The sequence below is a fragment of the Entelurus aequoreus genome, linkage group LG20 (genome assembly GCF_033978785.1).
Source record: "Entelurus aequoreus isolate RoL-2023_Sb linkage group LG20, RoL_Eaeq_v1.1, whole genome shotgun sequence".
NCBI lineage: Eukaryota > Metazoa > Chordata > Actinopteri > Syngnathiformes > Syngnathidae > Entelurus > Entelurus aequoreus.
The window spans coordinates 4,648,780-4,664,403 of record NC_084750.1 but is presented as its reverse complement, the minus strand read 5'-3'; the positions used below and the strand labels follow the sequence as shown (position 1 = coordinate 4,664,403).

The window sequence follows — 15,624 nt, the reverse complement described above, 5'->3', positions numbered from 1 at the left end:
TCCAGAATACTGTGGAATTATGAGATGAAAACAGTGCTATTTTGTATTGGATTCAATGGGGTACTGATACTTCTGTTTCACTTGTTACGTCACGCGCATACGTCATCATCCAAAGACGTTTTCAACCGGAAGTTTAGCGGGAAATTTAAAATTGCACTTTATAATTTAACCCGGCCGTATTGGCATGTGTTGCAATGTTAAGATTTCATCATTGATATATAAACTATCAGACTGCGTGGTCGGTAGTAGTGGGTTTCAGTAGGCCTTTAAAGGGGTTCCTTGAAGAACACCTCAGTTATGTAAATGACAAGTTTGGAGCCCAGTGTTGTATGTTTGCGAGCAAGGTTCAAAGGTCAATGCAAGGATGTGTCAACAAAGTGTTTGGTCCAACAAGAGCTCTTTAGTCTTTAAGAATTTGCTGCAAAAATGTTTTTAACTGAACTTTCGAGTGTTTTTGTTTTCAATAAACTCCCATTTTTGTTCCTGGCTTGCCATTTTTCGAGTCGTCTTCTGCAGTAGAGGTTCAGAATACTTCCCCCAGAAGTTTCGGTGTTGGGTTAGCGGAAGAAGAAAATAAAAGCCCCTTCAAAATGTATGTAATGACTGGTGGACAAGTGCAGATATTTGCCAACAATAAGTCATGGTTGTATGGATTTCACCAGTTGTCTGCACAACAACTCAGGCTGCCTATTATTTCCTTATAGGACGCCATCTTTACTGGGAGTTTGGGGGAAGGTTGACCCCAAATATACTCTGGAAATACTTGCACACATTGAAAGTGTGGCTTCTATTTCACAGGTTCTTCCCATGTTCTTTTCCTCAGAGCAAATTGCAGAGCCCGTCCGACACCGGATCACGGAGGTGGTGGATGCTGGCGCCGCCACCTCACTGTCACTTACGCCCGTCCGGGCTCTAACCCGATTCGACATGTTGGCACGCAGACGGGTATGTTTGACTTCAACACTCTCCTGCTGCTTGAGTCATTAGGCAAACACCAGACTTGAGCTTGGTGTCAAGATGCATTAAGGACATCTAGTTCGCCACACGGGCCATCTCGTGGAGAAATGTGCGGTATGGAACATGAAGCACAGGGGAAGCAGGAAATAGTTCAATGGAAATGTGAAACAATGTGCGTACATTATTGTGCAACACAGAATCTTGCTTTTTGTTCATCCACGACATCTAATCTTACCTTGTGGCAAAAACAATGTTTGTTTAGGACCACGACCGCTTGGAGGGGGGACCCATGATTATGGCTGAGCATCATGTTTGTTTCTTCTACTTTGATGGACTGAATGACCTCATGGATACAATGTGACTTTTATTTAGCACAGAGTCAACGTGTCCTTCGTAATACTTGAAGTTCGCTTCAGCAGCATGGCAGCCATGTGCATTCAAGAGCCCATAGAGATCATTGCTCATTTAGCCTGGCTTCAAGGGCCCTCATCGTGACAGATTTACAGCCGTATTTCTAAAACCACCGTGTTATTTCATTTTCCATTGCAGCCGAACCTTTTCACCAAAGACATTGAGTCTAAAAAACAGTTGTTTCTTCATTGTTGTGACCCGTTTGTTGTGTTTTGTTGACTTTTTCAATTAACGCCAAAGCGGCTTAGCAGTTTGGATTTGGCTATCTCTGCGGTAGCTATCACTTTTTCCTAGAGATGTCCGATAATATCGGACTGCCGATATTATCGGCCGATAAATGCTTTAAAATGTAATATCGGAAATGATCGGTATCGGTCTCAAAAAGTAAAATTTATGACTTTTTAAAACGCAGCTGTACGGAGTGGTACACGGACTTAGGGAGAAGTACAGAGCAGTTGCGTCTCCCAGTCAGCAGCCCCTCCCCTCTCCCCTCTCCCACACACAACACAGGAGTTGCAGCATGACTGCAGCATGAGAGGTTTACTGGCGACGCTTGATGACCTCATCAAACCGCCGCGAGTGGAGCATAACAACAACAAGAGTGTGTTGTTGCCGGTGCTGTAGCCGTGGCTAACAAGCGAGCTCGCTCGGTGACTGACTAACGACACCATGTCTAGGGTTTGGGATTATTTTAAAGTGTGTCTGACGGATATAAAACTGGCAATTTGCAATGACTGCAAAAAGTTGGTTATGCGAGGAGGAACCAAGACGTCTTCCTTTAATACGAGCAATTTGATCTCCCACCTCTTCAAGAATCATAAGGAGATACACGATGAATACAAGCGGAAGATGGATAAAAAGCAAACACCGAAAAAAAGTAGTACCACACTGTTGTCGCTTAAAGACTCCGCCGAGAAAAAAAAACAAAAACACAAAAACCACCCCAAGGCGAAAGCCCATTTTGTGGTCAGGGACAACGCACGCAGTATGGCAAAAACCACAGTGGAGTTTGGTGTGGCTAGTCTGCCCTGCATGGCGCACACTTTGCAGCTTGCAGTGAACGGAGGTGCCCTGTCTCAACGCAGCATTTCAGAAGCTCTGGCTGACTGCTAGGCCACTTCAAGCACTCACCACTAGCTTGCAGCACATTTTTGTTACTCATACAAATAAATTAGAGCAGGGCAGATTGAGCCCAGTTTATAATTTCCTGTTATACAGTATGCCAGGCAGTCTTGGACTAAAGGAGGACTATGTTATTGTTTACTTTATTACTCTAGTATACGCTGGACTGAAGCTGTGTGCCTTCATTGTTTTTGTAGCTGTTGTTTAAAAATTAAAAAAAATAATGCACTTTGTGAAAGTCAAAGTATAGTATTTCCCATAGTTGTAGTGGGTATCAGGATTATCTCAGAGAGAGCATGTCCCAAATTCCGAGCTGCTGTTTTGAGGCATGTTAAAAAAAATAATGCACTTTGTGACTTCAATAATAAATATGTCAGTGCCATGTTGGCACTTTTTTCCATAACTTGAGTTGATTTATTTTGGAAAACCTTGTTACATTCTTTAATGCATCCAGCAGGGCATCACAACAAAATTAGGCATAATAATGCGTTAATTCCACGACTGTATATATCGGTATCGGTTGATATCGGAATCGGTAATTAAGAGTTGGGGAATATCGGATATCGGCAAAAAGCCATTATCGGACATCTCTACTTTTTCCCCTTCAGCCGATCAATCAATAATTTTTTTTGACGTTTTCATTTTCAACTTTGGACATTACCTAGAATATTAACACTTTACTATTGAAGCGAGTTGTAGTCATCAATGTTGTTCTGTTGTTTATTATGTGTTCATTATTATTAAGATGAACACAAAGTATTAATAATAATAATGCATTAGTTCTAATTCTGAATGTAAATGAACTACATTTGTGTTGGTCTCTATGGCTTTTATGCACACATTCCTATTGCCAAATCTATTTCTGGCACCAGGAGTAAAACAGTAAACCTTTGCAGTAAAATTAATATTCCATCCATCTTCTTCCGCTTATCCGAGGTCGGGTCGCGGGGGCAGCAGCCTAAGCAGGGAAACCCAGACTTCCCTCTCCCCAGCCACTTCGTCCAGCTCTTCCCGGGGGATCCCGAGGCGTTCCTAGGCCAGCCGGGAGACATAGTCTTCCCAACGTGTCCTGGGTCTTCCCCGTGGCCTCCTACCAGTCGGACGTGCCCTAAACACCTCCCTAGGAAGGCTTTCGGGTGGCATCCTGACCAGATGCCCGAACCACCTCATCTGGCTCCTCCAACCGCCACCCGGCGGAGGAAACTAATTTCGGCCGCTTGTACCCGTGATCTTGTCCTTTCGGTCATAACCCAAAGCTCATGACCATAGGTGAGGATGGGAACGTAGATCGACCGGTAAATTGAGAGCTTTGCCTTCCGGCTCAGCTCCTTCTTCACCACAACGGATCGATACAGCGTCCTCATTACTGAAGACGCCGCACCGATCCGCCTGTCGATCTCACGATCCACTCTTCCCTCACTCGTGAACAAGACTCCGAGATACTTGAACTCCTCCACTTGGGGCACGGTCTCCTCCGCAACCCGGAGATGGCACTCCACCCTTTTCCGGGCGAGAACCATGGACTCGGACTTGGAGGTGCTGATTCTCATCCCAGTCGCTTCACACTCAGCTGCGAACCGATCCAGTGAGAGCTGAAGATCCTGGCCAGATGAAGCCATCAGGACCACATCATCTGCAAAAAGCAGAGACCTAATCCTGCAGCCACCAAACCAGATCCCCTCAACGCTTTGACTGCGCCTAGAAATTCTGTCCATAAAAGTTATGAACAGAATCGGTGACAAAGGGCAGCCTTGGCGGTGTCCAACCCTCACTGGAAACGTGTCCGACTTACTGCCGGCAATGCGGACCAAACTCTGGCACTGATCATACAGGGAGCGGACCGCCACAATCAGACAGTCCGATACCCCATACTCTCTGAGCACTCCCCACAGGACTTCTCGAGGGACACGGTCGAATGCCTTCTCCAAGTCCACAAAACACATGTAGACTGGTTGGGCAAACTCCCATGCACCCTCAAGGACCCTGCCGAGAGTATAGAGCTGGTCCACAGTTCCACGACCAGGACAAAAACCACACTGTTCCTCCTGAATCTGAGGTTCGACTATCCGGCGTAGCCTCCTCTCCAGCACACCTGAATAGACCTTACCAGGAAGGCTGAGGAGTGTGATCCACGATAGTTAGAACACACCCTCCTGTTCCCCTTCTTAAAGAGAGGAACCACCACCCCGGTCTGCCAATCCAGAGGTACCGCCCCCGATGTCCACGCGATGCTGCAGAGTCTTGTCAACCAAGACAGCCCCACAGCATCCAGAGCCTTAAGGAACTCCGGGCGGATCTCATCCACCCCCGGGGCCTTGCCAGCGAGGAGCTTTTTAACAACCTCAGCAACCTCAGCCCCAGAAATAGGAGAGCCCACCACAGATTCCCCAGGCACTGCTTCCTCATAGGAAGACGTGTTGGTGGGATTGAGGAGGTCTTCGAAGTATTCCCGCCACCGATCCACAACATCCGCAGTCGAGGTCAGCAGAACACCAACCTCACCATACACGGTGTTGAAAGTGCACTGCATCCCCTTCCTGAGGCGGCGGATGGTGGTCCAGAATCGCTTCGAAGCCGTCCGGAAGTCGTTTTCCATGGCTTCCCCGAACTCCTCCCATGTCCGAGTTTTTGCCTCCGCGACCGCCGAAGCCGCACACCACTTGGCCTGTCGGTACCTCTCCTCTGCCTCAGGAGTCCCATGAGCCAAAAGAACCCGATAGGACTCCTTCTTCAGCTTGACGGCATCCCTCACCGCCGGTGTCCACCAACGGGTTCTAGGATTACCGCCACGACAGGCACCAACTACCTTGCGGCCACAGCTCCAATCAGCCACCTCGACAATAGAGGCGCGGAACATGGTCCATTCGGACTCAATGTCCAGCACCTCCCTCGTGACATGTTCAAAGTTCTTCCGGAAGTGGGAATTGAAACTCTCTCTGACAGGAGACTCTGCCAGACGTTCCCAGCAAACCCTCACAATGCGTTTGGGCCTGCCAGGTCTGTCCGGCATCCTCCCCCACCATCGAAGCCAACTCACCACCAGGTGGTGATCGGTAGAAAGCTCCGCCCCTCTCTTCACCCGAGTGTCCAAAACATGAGGCCGCAAATCCAACGACACAACTACAAAGTCGATCATGGAACTGCGGCCTAGGGTGTCCTGGTGCCAAGTGCACATATGGACACCCTTATGTTTGAACATGGTGTTCGTTATGGACAATCTGTGACGGGCACAAAAGTCTTATAACAAAACACCGCTCGGGTTCAGATCCGGGCGGCTATTCTTCCCAATCACGCCTCTCCAGGTTTACTGTCGCCGCCAACATGAGCTTTGAAGTCCCCCAGTAGAACGAGGGAATCACCCGGGGGAGCACTCTCAAGTACTCCCTCGAGTGAATCCAAAAAGGGTGGGTACTCTGAACTGCTGTTTAGTGCGTAAGCGCAAACCACAGTCAGGACCCGTTCCCCCACCCGAAGGCGGAGAGAAGCTACCCTCTCGTCCACCGGGTTGAACTCCAACATGCAGGCTCTGAGCCGGGGGGCAACAAGAATTGCCACCCCAGCCCGTCGCCTCTCACTGCCGGCAACGCCAGAGTGGAAGAGAGTCCAGCCCCTTTCGAGAGAACTGGTTCCAGAGCCCTTGCTGTGCGTCGAAGTGAGTCCAACTATGTCTAGCTGGAACTTCTCCACCTCGCGCACTAGCTCAGGCTCCTTCCCCCCCAGCGAGGTGACGTTCCACGTCCCAAGAGCTAGCTTCTGTAGCCGAGGATCGGACCGCCAAGTGCCCTGCCTTCGGCTTCCGCCCAGATCACTTCGCACCCGACCTCTATGACCCCTGCTATGGGTAGTGAGCCCATTGGAGGGGGGACCCACGTTGCCTCTTCGGGCTGTGCCCGGCCGGGCCCCATGGGGACAGGCCCGGCCACCAGGCGCTCGCCATCGTGCCCCACCTCCGGGCCTGGCTCCAGAGGGGGGCCCCGGTGACCCGCGTCCGGGCGAGGGAAATCTGGGTCCTTGGTTTTTATTTTTCATTGAGGTCTTCGAGCTGCTCTTTGTCTGATCCCTCACCTAGGACCAGTTTGTTTGGGAGACCCTACCAGGGGGCATAAAGCCCCCGGACAACATAGCTCCTAGGATCATTGGGACACGCAAACTCCTCTACCACGGTAAGGTGGCAGCTCAGAGAGGAGTAAAAAAAATAGAGGATCATGAAAAACATTATTGTGTGAGCCCTGTAGAAGTTCAAAAACGTTGTTTTGAATTGGAGTTCCTGACAAGATGACACGGAAGTTAGCGGCCAATTGCTTAATGGCTTTAGAGAGTTTAGTTTTCCCATTTTTGATGATAGGGTAAAAGCGGGGAGTAGAAATGACTCTCCAGGAGAAAAAAAAGGTTGTGAATTTTAATATTGAAAAATTAATATTTTCAAAGCTAAATCATGTTAATGTCTTTCTAAATGTGTTTTTGAACATTAGGGAACACTTTAGACAGGAAATAAATACCCATGTGACCGTTGTATTCTAATACTCACTGGGCTGCAGTCAAGTAGCTCTCAGTATGAGGATATTCAGCTCTATTCTTTTGGGCGCCACATTCATTCTTATTTAGTGTCCTCCACAGCAGACCTTGTATTTTGTTTGATTGACTTTTTCAGAGTTTCAGGAGCCCTCCGCTGTTCTTAAGGACCTTCTGCAAAAAAGATCATCCGCTGCCAAAGTGTGAGAATGTTTTAAGCGAACTGGCGGTCCACCAGTTGATGAACAAGAGAGGACCTAGACAGAACCTTGAGGAACACCACTACTATAAGTGGAGTTGAACACATGACTACTGACTGCATGTGAAGTAAACACCTTACTTACATAAGTAAACAAAAGGAGAGGAGTTAGAAGGATTCCTTGAGGAACGTCTCAGTTATTTCAATCTTAAAGTTTGGCCCCTACTGGATGTGCCAAAGTCTTGACAGCGGTCCAAGTTCCTCTAGACAACCGGAGCACTCCTTGTTTTAGGAATTTGCTGAAAAATGTCTTCAACTGAACTTGGCTGGATTTGGCCCCCGGGGCCGCCATTTGAATAGCCTCGCCCGTATGATAGGAGTAACTGTAGTGGAGCCCCAAACAAAATGTTTTCGTGGCCACAAAAAGCTAGGATTCGGATCAAAAGCTAGCGCTAATATTAGGACGAGGCTTGTCTTGATAACAATAATTTAGTACCGGTACCAAAATGTATTTCGATGCAGTGAAGCATGGTGGTGGTAGCATCATTCTGTGGGGATGCTTTTCAGCGGCAAGAACTGGGAGACTAGTCAAGATAGAGGGAAAGATGAAAGCAGCAATGTACAGAGACATCATGGATGAAAAGCAACACTTCATCCAACCTGATGGAGCTTGATTGTTTTCATGGATCATTGCTAGAAAAAAGATGAGTATTCTTTAAAGTGGCCAATGATATCTTGCTTCTCTACTTAGAGATGGAATATATGGCACTGTTCACCCCTTTGCGTTTTCTTGGCTTCATGTCAGGGTTCTTCAATCCCAAAGCAGCAATTGTATCCAATCTATTTGGATGTCAGCGCCTCCTAGTGTTCATTGTGCAAGCAAAGAATCCTGTGTTTGATGGATCAAAGAAGTGACAATCAGGAAATGTTGTCCCCAATTAAATGGCAAAGCCGATTAAAAGTGATCTTAAGCAGACCAAAGAGTTATTTATTGCAGCGCGTGTCGGCAAGCGTGTGTGTATTTGTACCGTAAGGAGTGTGACCGCGCTCGGCAAGGAGTGTGTGTTGTGGGGTGAAGCAAACAAAGAGGCCGCTGTGTGTTTTCAATGGGGGCATCTGGGGGGCATCTGGATGGCATCAAGGCAGGCGGGCAGATTGCTGCTGACTCACAAGTTGGTGACAAACACTTCCATGGTGGAAGAGAGGCTACCCAAAACCAAGCAATCAGTGTTGGGACTTCAGGAGCATTGATTAGGAACCAGTTCCTAGTAGTGATCAGATAATGCTGGTCCAAATGTTGCATAGATGATGTTTCACAGAGCATCTTCAAGATGCTTTCTCATCCTCTCTTTTTGTTTATGTAGACACGTTTGTTTATTTTGATAAATGTTTGTTGATATTGACAAATGTTTGTTTATAATGACAAATGTTTGTTTATATTGACAAAAGTTCTGTTTTACTGATCAGATAAGGGTGGTCCAAATGTTGCATACATGATGTTTACCAGACCATCTTCAAGACGCTTTCTCACCCTCTCTTTTTGTTTATATCGACAAATGTTTATTTTGATAAATGTTTGTCTGTATTGACAAATGTTCTGTTTGTATTGACAAATGTTTTTTTATATTGACAAATGTTCTGTTTATATTGACACATAATAATAATAATAATAATAATACCTGGGATTTATATAGCGCTTTTCTAAGTACCCAAAGTCGCTTTACATGTTAAAAACCCATCATTCATTCACACCTGGTGGTGGTAAGCTACTTTCGTAGCCACAGCTGCCCTGGGGTAGACTGACATAGTTGTTTGTATTGACAAATGTTCTGTTTATATTGACATGTGTGTTTATATTGACAAATGTTCTGTTTATATTGACAAATGTTCTGCTTGTATTGACACATTTGTTTGTATTGACAAATTTTCTGTTTATATTGACAAACGTGTGTTTATATTGACACATGTTCTGTTTATATTGACAAATGTTTGTTTATATTGACAGATGTTCTGATAATATATAAATCATCATATAGGGTCAATACTGGAGGGATTTGGTCAATAGGATCCATACTAGAGGGATTTGGCCAATAGGATCTATACTAGAGGGATTTGGACAATAGAATCCATACTAGCGGGATTTTGTCAATAGGATCCATACGAGAGAGATTTGGTCAATAGGATCCATACTAGAGGGATTTGGTCAATAGGATCTATGTTAGAGGGATTTGGGTAGTAGGATCCATACTAGAAGGATTTGGTCAATAGGATCCATACTAGAGGGATTTGGTCAATAGGGACCATACTTGAGAGATGTTGTCAATAAAATGCATACTAGAGAGATTTGGTCAATAGGATCCATACTAGAGGGATTTGGTCAATAGGATCCATACGAGAGAGATTTGGTCAATAGGATCCATACTAGAGGGATGGTCAGTAGGATCCATACTAGAGAGATTTGGTCCAAATCTTTAATTTCTCACAATGATTGTTTTTGAACTTTTCCTCTTAATGTTTACTATCAAAGAAAATCATTCCTCAGATATGGGAGGGATTCAAAAGGAAATGATTGAAATGAGTTGTAGATAGTAGTTTTTGTTTTTGTTGAGGTATAATGTATTCTGTTCTGATCAAACAGTGTGCAATACAAGTAATGAGTAGTAGATAGTAGTTGTTGTTTTTGTTGCGGTATTATGTACTTAGTTAGTTCTGATAAAACAGTATGCAATTCAATTAATGAGTAGTAGATAGTAGTTTTTGTTTTTGTTGAGGTTTTATGTACTTTGTTCTGATCAAACAGTATGCAATAAAAGTACCTCATTGAAATATTGGGCTGGTATTGTAATAGTACTCACAATAAATATGTACAGTTCATATATGTCATCGGTATCAGTATGAGCCCATCTCCATGGATGATTACTATCTGTATGGGCCGATCTCACTGGATGATCACTATCTGTATGGGCCGATCTCACTGGATGATCACTATCTGTATGGGCCGATCTCACTGGATGATCGGTATCAGTATGGACCAATCTGACTGGATGATCGCTAGTAATGTGGGTCGATCTCACTGGATGATCGGTATCAGGAGGGCCCATTTTACTGGATGATCGCTATCTGTATGGGCCGATCTCGCTGGATGATCACTATTAGTATGGGCTGATCTCACTGGATGATCGGCATCAGTATGGGCCCATTTTACTGGATGATTGCTATCTGTATGGACCGATCTCGCTGGATGATCGCTATTAATATGGGCCGATCTCACTGGATGATCAGCATCAGTATGGACTCATCTCACTGGATGATTGCCATCTGTATGGACCCATTTCACTGGATGATCGGTATCAGTATTGGCCCATCTCACTGGAGGATCGGTATCAGTATGGGCCGATCTCACTGGATGATCGGGGTCAGTATGAGCCGATGTCACTGGATGATCGGTGTCAGTATGAGCCGATCTCACTGGATGATCGTTATCTGTATGAGACGATCTCGCTGGATGATCATGTCAGTATGAGCCGATCTCACTGGATCATCGATGTCCGTATGGGCCGATCTTACTGAATGATCGGTATCAGTATGGGCCCATCTTACTGGATGATCGCGATCTGTATGGGCCCATTTTACTGGATGATCGCTATCTGTATAGGCCAGGGGTCGGCAACCTTTACCACTCAAAGAGCCATTTTGGAAAGTTTCACAAATTAAAGCAAACAATGGGAGCCACAAATTTTTTTGAAAATTTAAAATGAAAAACATCGCATACAAAGCTTAAATTGCTTTGCGCTATGTCAACCAGGGGTCTCTGACACACACACCGGCACGCATCTCAATATGGAAATTTAATGCTAGTGCGGCCCGCGACTTTTAATTGAGTGGCGCTTGATAGCGTCTTTCTTGCCAACCCCCTCATATTTCCGGGAGACTCCCAAATTTCAGTACGTGCTGGCACTGCTTTTAGCGCCCTCTACAGCCTGCCCAAACAGCGTACCTGCTTGGCCACATGTTGAATGCAGCTTTTGCTTGCTCACGTAAGTGACAGCAAGGCATACTTGTTCAACAGCCACACAGCTTACACTGACGGTAGCCGTACAAAAACAACTTTAACACTGTTACGTTACAAATATGCGCCACACTTTGAACCCACACCAAAAAAGAATGACAAACACATTTCTGGAGAACATCTGCACTGTAACACAACATCAACACGACACAACAAATACCCAGAATCCCATGCAGCCCTAACTCTTCCGGTCTACATTATACACCCCCGCTACCACCAAACCCCCCCACACATCAACCAACCGACGCACGGAGAGGGGGAGGGTCGGCAAGTATGCAGCTGAGCCGCATCAGAGTGGTCAAAGAGCCGCATGCGGCTCCGGAGCCGCGGGTTGCCGACCCCTGGTATAGGCCAATCTCACTGGATGATTGCTATTAATATGGGCCGATCTCACTGGATGATCGTATCAGTAAGGGCACATCTCACTGGATGATCGGTATCAGTATGGGCCCATCTCACTGGATGATTATCTGTACGAGTTGATCTTGCTGGCTGGTCAGTGTCAGTATGAGCCGATCTCACTGGATGAGCGGTGGTCAGTATGGGCCCATCTCACTGGATGATCGGTATCAGTATGGACCGATCTCACTGGATGATCGGTGTCAGTATGGGCTGATCTCACTGGATGATCGGTGTCAGTATGGGCAGATCTCACTGGAAGATCGGTGTCAGTAGGAGCCGATCTCACTGGATGATTGCTATTAATATGGGCCGATCTCACTGGATGATTGTTATGAGTATGGGCCCATCTCACTGGATGATCGCTATCTGTATGGGCCCATCTCACTGGATGATCGCTGTTAATATGGGCCGATCTCACTGGATGATCGGTATCAGTATGGGCCCATCTCACTGGATGATTATCTGTACGAGTTGATCTTGCTGGCTGGTCAGTGTCAGTATGAGCCGATCTCACTGGATGAGCGGTGGTCAGTATAGGCCCATCTCACTGGATGATCGTATCAGTATGGACCGATCTCACTGGATGATCGGTGTCAGTATGGGATGATCTCACTGGATGATCGGTGTCAGTATGGGCAGATCTCACTGGAAGATCGGTGTCAGTATGAGCCGATCTCACTGGATGATTGCTATTAATATGGGCCGATCTCACTGGATGATTGTTATGAGTATGGGCCCATCTCACTGGATGATCGCTATCTGTATGGGCCCATCTCACTGGATGATCGCTGTTAATATGGGCCGATCTCACTGGATGATCGGTATCAGTATGGGCCCATCTCACTGGATGATTGGTGTCAGTATGGGCCAATCTCACTGGATGATCTGTGTCAGTATGAGCCGATCTCACCTGATGATTGGTGTCAGTATGGGCCAATCTCACTGGATGATTGGTATCAGTATGGGCCCGTCTCACTGGATGATCGCTATCTGTATGGGCCCATCTCACTGGATGATCACTATTAATACGGGCCGATCTTACTGGATGATCAGTATCAGTAATAGGCCCATCTCACTGGATGATCGGTGTCAGTATGGGCCGATCTCACTGGATGATCGTGTCAGTATGGGCCGATCTCACTGGATGATCGGTGTCAGTATGAGCTGATCTCACTGAATGATCGGTACCAGAATGGGCCCATCTCACTGGATGATCGCTATCTGTATGGGCTGATCTCACTGGATGATCGCTATTAATATGGGCCCATCTCTCTGAATGATCGGTGTAAGTATGGGCCCATCTCAGTGGGTGATCGGTGTCAGTATGGGCTGATCTCACTGGATGATCGGTATATGTATGAGCCCATCTGACAGGATGGGCCACATTGATCCCTAATCAGAGCCTCCCTGCTGTGGATGTTTGAAAGTACTGCCGGTAGCAGAAAAGACACTTCGTGTTTTGTGTGATCTCTTAAGCAACTCGCAGCGTTACATGAGCTGGAAAAGAAGAAATAAAAAAAAAGGCCAAATTTAAAAAAAAAAAGCAGAATAAAAATGTGGTATCGCCAGGTGTACATGAAAGTTGTCCTCATTTCCTTCTCTGAAAGGAAGCAGGTAGTGCATGAAGGTGACAGCTCAGCACTGTTGAGATGAAAAGCTCCTCATGCTCCCTTATGAAATTCCCCGGGATCTTCAATTAAGCAATGAAGACAAACGTGAGCGTGCTCTCAATCACGCGTCGCCCCCTCTTTCAGCCCAGGTGGCAGCTTGACAGGAAGAGGAAGCGGAAAAGATTTTCTGCCACGCTCCTTGGCCTTCAAAGGCGAATGCCCCTCTGATCATTTCCCACAATGCACGTGGCTCACGCAGGCGTCTGTGATCGACGCTTACGAGAAAGCGCCGGAATCTGACAGACGACCCTGCAGGGGGGGCGGAGGGGCATAGAGCCCGCTCCCATCTGGGGTCACTTATCCCAGCCGGAGGAGCCCCGTGCCCTCTCGGGTTGCAGGGTCTGAGTGTGGCTCCTTGTCTTGGCCTGACAAGGTCTGTCTGGACCATCTCAGCGCTGGTGTCGCCAGCCCACATGCCCTGGAGGCCTGACACTGAACAGATTCCACAGGAAGCAGAATCCACGCCACATGCGCCGTCTTGACCAAGGCGCACATTAGCATAGGTGCACTGAAGCTTTGGAGCACAGGTGAAAAGCCTGAGAAGCCCCGTGTTTGGAGTCAGCCACGTCAAGCTGGCCATCACTGTTCAGTGGGACTGCTTACTTCAAGTTCTTCACCCTTAGAGGCCCCGTGTTTGGAGTCGTCCACGTCAAGCTGGCCATCACTGCTTACTTCAAGTTTTTCAAACACTGGCTTATTGTGGCCTGAACAAAGGCGGCCTGTCACGCTCCATTACTGCAAGATGATGTCTGATAGACAACACACTGATTGGACAATATTCTTCTTCAGTGACTGTTATTTAGCTCATCGGCGCCATCTTTGACACCACAACAAATACTTTTTATTAATGAAACATCTCACATTCATGAAAATACTGGATAGTTCCCAAAGAAAATATTTAGATTTTCATGCTGCTTTTAATGTGTGTAAAAGAAGCGTTAAAGCAAAATCAAACACATCCAATCAGTGGACACTAATTGGTACTATTTGATCAGGAATTGGGAAAAAGCAGTGCAAAGTGTACACAAGATTGAACATGAATAGAGAACGTGTGCAAGGAATGCAATAAATCTAATATGTTCTCCCTCTCATTTACATACCATACATCAAATCATGGCAAAAATTAACAACAAAAAGGGAACAATCTAAAATATAAAACACAATGATAATTCTTCATGCGGTGCAGAATGAGGCATTTGTAATATGTTCTCCCTCTTATACTTATACTTAGACAAACTTTATTGGTCCACAAGGGAAATTGTTCCACACAGTAGCTCAGTTAAAAAGGATGTGTAAGGATGGAAAGGATAATGCAGGTATAAAGTAGACTAAAAATGTACCGTGGTAGCTATATAATATATATGTAATATTTACATATTATACATACAGTATATAATATATACTCATACATTATTATATTATATTTGTATATAATATATAATAAATCTCAATTACCAAGTACAATATTACAGTATATGTAACAGCTGCAGCAAAAGAAAGGGCAGCATAAAATAGAGAGTAGATCCAGCAGAAAATGTACATTATAAACAAAGAGAAATAGCTAACATAGAAGCTGTCAGGTAATAGACATATATCATCTATTGCTGTTGCATACACGTTTCTTATAGGATTCTGGTACACATCTGGAACCTTATTGATAAATGAGACATCTCTCAGATTCAGCAAATTATGTCAACTTTATTGATGGATTGTTTTATACGTATTTGCTTGTTTGTGTTACAGATTGTGTACAGCAGGGGTTCTTAACCTTATTGACCTCGGGGCCCACTCAAATATTAACACTGAATGAGTACAATTGAAAACACCACTTTAGTCCTAATTGTTGCGCCTAAGAAACTTCTAAGACTTTAGCGCCAGACTGTTTGTTATTATCATTACTGCCACAAGTGGTGGAAAAGTGTATTACAACTGAGTACCCTTGCAGCCCATAAGGACCTTAACTGAGGAATTGGATATTTACAACGATGGGTCCCAGGGATATGGTTAAGAAAGACGAGTGTACACAAAGTCAACACGTGCACGTGCAGCCATGGCGGAGAAACGGAAAGAATGTAGGAGTAAATAGGTTTTGCTTCTTTCTACTCCGTTTTGGCCACGTTGAAATGTGAAATTGGCAATGTGATGTTACACTTTGCATGTTGGAAATAAATAAATACTGTAGCCAAGTACCGCACGTAAAAACTGACTTCATGCAAAACAAAAAAAGATATTATACAGTATGTCTCGGTCTCTACTTAACCTTTCAGGACCGCTTCATATTT

The 15,624-nt window shown here is 45.6% G+C and overlaps 1 long non-coding RNA gene across 1 annotated transcript in view; it reads left to right on the top strand.

Moving 5' to 3' along the window:
* Positions 1 to 821: 821 nt before the first annotated feature.
* Positions 822 to 15,624, top strand: part of LOC133635858 (uncharacterized) — a 310,718-nt gene continuing 295,915 nt past the window's right edge. The window contains exon 1 of the long non-coding RNA XR_009822132.1: positions 822 to 945. This is a non-coding gene — a long non-coding RNA (uncharacterized LOC133635858). The remainder of the gene's footprint in view (positions 946 to 15,624) is intronic.